Source organism: Hydra vulgaris, chromosome 02 (genome assembly GCF_038396675.1).
Source record: "Hydra vulgaris chromosome 02, alternate assembly HydraT2T_AEP".
Taxonomy (NCBI): domain Eukaryota; kingdom Metazoa; phylum Cnidaria; class Hydrozoa; order Anthoathecata; family Hydridae; genus Hydra; species Hydra vulgaris.
Window position 1 is genome coordinate 65391157 of NC_088921.1, and position 6000 is coordinate 65397156.

The 6000-nt window shown below is 22.9% G+C and overlaps 1 protein-coding gene and 1 long non-coding RNA gene across 7 annotated transcripts in view; one reads left to right on the forward strand and one right to left on the reverse strand.

Moving 5' to 3' along the window:
- The window catches only part of LOC100214183 (roquin-1), a 28123-nt gene extending 22606 nt beyond the window's left edge, over nucleotides 1–5517 (reverse strand). The window contains exons 1-3 of one of the 6 annotated variants that reach the window (XM_065791708.1): nucleotides 5377–5517; nucleotides 4793–4857; nucleotides 1646–1720 (exon numbers count right to left, since the gene is read on the reverse strand). The gene's annotated coding sequence lies outside the window, so the exon portion shown is untranslated. Of the gene's footprint in view, nucleotides 1–1645; nucleotides 1721–2558; nucleotides 2860–4792; nucleotides 4945–5376 lie in introns of those variants that run through there. The other 5 variants (XM_065791710.1, XM_065791713.1, XM_065791712.1 and 2 more) reach the window with 5 other exon arrangements.
- On the forward strand, nucleotides 2612–3051 carry LOC136077111 (uncharacterized). The gene is made up of 2 exons (XR_010636840.1): nucleotides 2612–2744; nucleotides 2834–3051. It is a non-coding gene; the product is annotated as an uncharacterized LOC136077111 (long non-coding RNA).
- Nucleotides 5518–6000: the final 483 nt, after the last annotated feature.

The following is a 6000-nucleotide window of genomic DNA, read 5'->3' on the forward strand; positions in this document are numbered from 1 at the left end:
ATATATATATATATATATATATATATATATATATATATATATATATATATATATATATATATATATATATATATATATATATATATATATATTTATTTATATATATATATACATATATATACATACATATACATGTATATATTTATATATATACATATATAAATATATATATATGCATTTATATATATATAAACATTATATATAGTACATATATATTGTATATATATACATATACATATATATATTGTATATATATACATATACTACATATATATTGTATATATATACATATACATATATATATATACATATACATATATATATTGTATATATATACATATATATATATATATATATATATATTGTATATATACATATATATGCATGTATATATATATGTACATATATATGTATATATATATTTAAATATATACATACATATACATTATATGTATATATAAATATATATATATATATATATATATATATATATATATGCATTATATATATTATATATATACATTATATAAATAATACATATATATATATATTGTATATATATAAATATATATCGTATATATATATATATATATATATATATATATATATATATATATATATTGATATAGATATATATGTATATATAAATATATGTATATGTATATATATATGTATATATATATATTTATATAGATATATATAGATAAAGATATATATGTATATATATACATAAATATATATGTATATATACATATATATATATATGTATATATATACATATATATATATATATATATGTATGTATATATATATATATATATATATATATATATATATGTATATATGTATATATATATATATATATATATATATATATATATATATATATATATATATATATATATATATATATATATATATATATATGTATGACAAGTTTTAAGTCATCTCCCGTAAAATTCGTGTATATGCTACTAACTCACGTTAAAATATAAAAAGAAAATGTTTTTTTTGTAAACAAAAAGTAATTAAGCAACAGTTTACAGAAGATTTTAAGTGTTTATATATTTAAATAGTAATTTGCTCTTAACTTACAGTAAACTTCAAAATTTTAAAGGCTCAGCAAAAGAAAATTTTTAATAGATAATAACAATAGCCATAAGATCATCGCAAAAAAATTTTTCAATCTTTGAGGTCATTGTAAAATATATTTTAGTAAATTTGCATTCCATAGAATCGTGCGTAATTGTAAAACTTGCTATTAATTTAATTAATTTAAAGCGGAACTGTCAAAAAATGAAGAGAAAAATTCAAACAAAATACAAACTGCTTACAGATAGTTTGCGTCTGTCTGAACGAAACGTCGTATTTTAAAAATATAAAAAAAGCTTCTAGTTATATTTAGGAAAGTTTTGAATCTTTTACTTTTTTTTTAAATCTTTTAACTTTTTTAGTCAAAGTTTTTTTGACAAATATCTGAAACAGTTATGAATGAAAATACAGGAATTACTTGATTGTTTTTATTATAGTTTCATTTTTACTATAGTTCCACTTTGCAATATATATAGTTTACTATAGTTCCACTTTGCAATATATATAGTTTACTATAGTTCCACTTTGCAATATATATAAAAAAAAATCTTACCTTAGCGTAAAAAATATTAACAGCGTTTTTATAAATTCTTTTTTAAACGTTTAAGGAAATTCTTGCGGCGTTATTCTGTACAATTAAGTAAAAAGATAAATTGTTAAATTAACGAATTTCAAAAGAAATACATAAAATACTTTAGGAAATCAATAATATTTTAATGTTTAACTTTTTTTAGAAGCCCTAATTCTTAATTGCAATTTTTTTGCTCGATTTAAACACGACTGCTACTATTACTAATTCCAAAAAATAATTTTAACTAAAGCTATTAACAATGAAAACATCGCTACACAGCTTTAAAGTCCATAGGTTTTAAAAATGGAAGATGCTCTCGCGGTCCAAAGCTGCACTTTTAATTTAGTTTGCATATTAAAAGATTTTAAAATTATGTTATGAACCTTTGTGAATTTCAATAAAATTTTTTCCCATACAATTAAAACTCAATTAAATTAGATGATTTATATAATTTCTAACAAAAATTCTTGATTTGTTAATCGTTTTTATATTTAAAGTCCAATATATTAATGAAATCGGAAGTAAAAATCTACCATACCAGCATTCCTTCTTTTTTTTATTTTTTCTTCTCGAAAAATTTCATATAATAATATTTTTAAAATGATATGAATTAAAAAATAATGGTGACGCAAAAATAAATAGGAATAAAAACGTCCCTTTAGAAAATATATATTTAAATTTATCGAACGTATAAATTTACGAGACAATTTTCAAACTTCATTACACAAGTTAATAAATACTTATTATAAAGTTACATATTTATTACTTAAGCAAAATTGTATGGCGCCGCGAACAAATACTTTTTACTAGACGCGAAATCTAAGGAATTGTAAAATTTGTTCTTGAACAAAATTTTTAATTCATAAACAGCTTAGCAAATATTTTAAATACTTACGATAAAGTACTTTTGTCACAGCAAAATTGTTCTTAAATCTCATGCGATTTTCATTTTAATTCATTTCAAAGTAAAAAAATAGCTGATAGAATACAAAATATCTAATTTAAGATTATTCTAAAAAAGTCATAAATTTCCTCTACTTTAAGTCTTTCATGAGTTTGATAAATTTCGTTGTTACGAAAGGTACGGCTTAAAATTGTTAGTTTACTATTAGTTTACTTTGTATTAAAAACTTGTTTCTGTTTGTTATCAAGTTATTGTTTGTTATTTAGATATCTGATTAGAAACCAAATCGTATGACTGAGTGTGTAAACGTGACGAACATTGTACGCTATTAACAATGCAGATCAAAGTTCGACAACATATTTTATTAGAATCGAATACCTAGAAATGTACTCAGATTTCTTAGTAATGCATAGAAAACATTAGTAAACCTAAGTTGTTTGTAAATCTATATTACCAAAACATTCCGTAATGTAATTTTTTTTGAGATTCTTTTTTTTTTTTAAAAAAGGTATTTTCCTTTTTATCGGCAAGGAGATTTTTACCAACTACTGTTTAATGATGAAAAAAATGTAATTCAGGTGTTCGAAATTTCGAAGAAATAAATTCCTTTATCAAATCACAAGATATCAGTTGTAAAAAAAAAAGAAACGATCAACTCTACAAGCGTAACATTACCAAAAACAGACTTTCAATAGACACTCTTTTTGAGACATTTGATTTTCGACATCAATCCCAGCAAAGTTTTAGTGTAACGCACATACACACACACACACACACACACACACACACACACACACACACACACACACACACACACACACATATTGTTGTTTAGCTCCAAGATGTTATATATATAAAGTTATATTACTATATATGTATATATATATATATATATAGTTTATTCGCTCCAAGAAGTTCTCATAGACCGCGAAATAGCATTTAACCAGAACGCCTCCTTCCTTACCAATATTGCATATACTGCCAGAGCCAGCTTCGAACTAAGGACCTCCAGTTCTGAAGCAATTACACGAAGGCTAAATACGTACTTCTATAATATTATGTAACATATATTTAAAGTTACTATAGTAACTTTAACAAAATAAGTTAAACATTTTGATAAAATATTTTAAACAGCACATTACAGAGAGTGTTCGGGAAAATACATAATTTGGCGGTTTAATAAATAAAACCAAATTAATAACATCCATACGTTTAACTCAATTTCTAAAGAACAAATAAAATATTTTGTTGTTGTTGTTGTTGCTGTTGTTGCTGTTGTTGCTGTTGTTGTTGTTGAGATTTTTCATTTATCTACAATTCAGCGCAATTAAAATTTTTAAAAAATTACTTAGGCATAATAATAATATAGGTTTAGCTATTATGTTTTCACATCAAAGTTGATGTATCATATTTATAAAAGACATCGTACAATAAAAATCAAATAATGGAAGCAAATATTTTAAATAAGTTATAAAAAAAAAAAATTAAATTAGTTGTACGTCTAAAAGTTGAAAGTGAAAAATAGCAAATAGATTAAACTTCAAAATCTGTTTTTCTGATTCAAGACACATGCATTTAGTAAAGAGCACAAAGTTTAATAAACTACCAGTTAGATCTAAAAACTTAAACCTATTTTGGTTTATTTCCTATTCTAAGTTTATATTTTAACCGTAACTTTGATAAAAATTTGTTTTGAATCTGTTGTCTAAATTGCATACGCTTATACATAAGTAAAAAAAATGTTTAGTGAATCGGAAAGTTATAAAATATCTTATACTGAAATATTAAACTTTCATTTTTCAAAAGTTAAAATTGTTGATAATACTATGGACTAAAAACTTCAGAACTAATTTGAAAGATACATCTTAAACAAATAGCTTTACAATTATCTACCTATCTTACAATTATAACCTGGCTTTTATTGAAGTCGCTTTCTCAGAACTCTGATAATAGTGTGACGCAAAAAAAAGTTGTGTAAACAAACAGGTTGTTAAAAGTGTTACGTGGATAAACAGATGTTGCAGACCAGAAATATTGTTGTTAGTGGTTACTGAGACTAAACGAGACAAAAATATAAAACATGGGAGCTTACATTGGGTGAGGAACATTATGCGCACAGGGATTGTGGTAACGCGGATCCTACTTCTCCCGCCACCTATACTTTTTTTAAATTTTAAAAATAAATTGTAAAGTATAAAATAAAATAAAGAAAATGTATATAATACTTTGTTGGTCCTTCTAAACTGGCAATCCTTGATTCGTTGTCTCAATAATTGATTCACCTCTTAGCCTGAAACAATTTTCAAAAGTTTAGAACTGCGTAAAATACACTCAAGTTTTATGTGCACATCACTACAATTTCGTTTCATTGCTAACACTAAAAACAACCATTTAAAAAAAAGGAGAGTTTTAATTTTTATTCAAGTGATTTCTTCCTATAACACAAAAATAATGTCAAAACTGATGTAAATACAAATAATGATAAACATATAAATATTATTGTTTTATAAAATGCATTGAAATAATGGTGCAATAAAATGGAAGGTATGGACAATAATGTCATACGGTTGTAAAAATTAATGTTGTAGAATTCTTTTGACTCGTAAAAAAAAGTATAATGTGGCCTTCAAAAATGAATATAAAAATAACCAAATTATTTCCCACTTGCTATAAAAATTGTTTTAAAAAATTTGTGTTAAAATCACTGATCTTGAAATATAACGTTATATTTTGAGAGTGGCTGAAATTAAGATAAAGAAAGAAAAAATATTGTAAAATAAAAATGTCAATATTAAAAAATTTATCATACTTAAGGTAAATTCAAATCCAATTCGAATACAAGAAGAAACAAACAGATTACAAAAAACAAACAACACTTAACTCAAAGGTTTTTAACAAATAAGATAATCCTTATATAAAACAGCTTATAAATAAAACTGTTTTATACGTCGTTTCAAAAGTAAAAGTTAAAAACATAAATATTGTTAAAGATAACTTTCAGTGTTTAATAAATATAAGAAAATAACTTTTAATCTTAAAAGTTTAAAATTTATTGTAATATGTAAAAATTTATTTATTTATAATCACACACACACACACACACACACACACACACACACACACACACACACACACACACACACACACACACACACACACACACACACACACACACATGGTGGAGGAGACGAAAGCAATTTTAAACATTAAAAAAATTTTTATATATAAAAAATACTTGATTATTTTAATTACATTTCTATTTTTGGATAATTAGGATTAAACAACGATTGTTGTTTAGTCCAAGTTATCCAAAAATAGATAAATTTTTAAATAGATGAATAAAATAGATTATTTTTTTTTTAACATACAAACACACAAACTATCGATAGTGTGTGCGTGTGTGTGTTTGTAGGTTAAAAAAAATCTTTCCAAC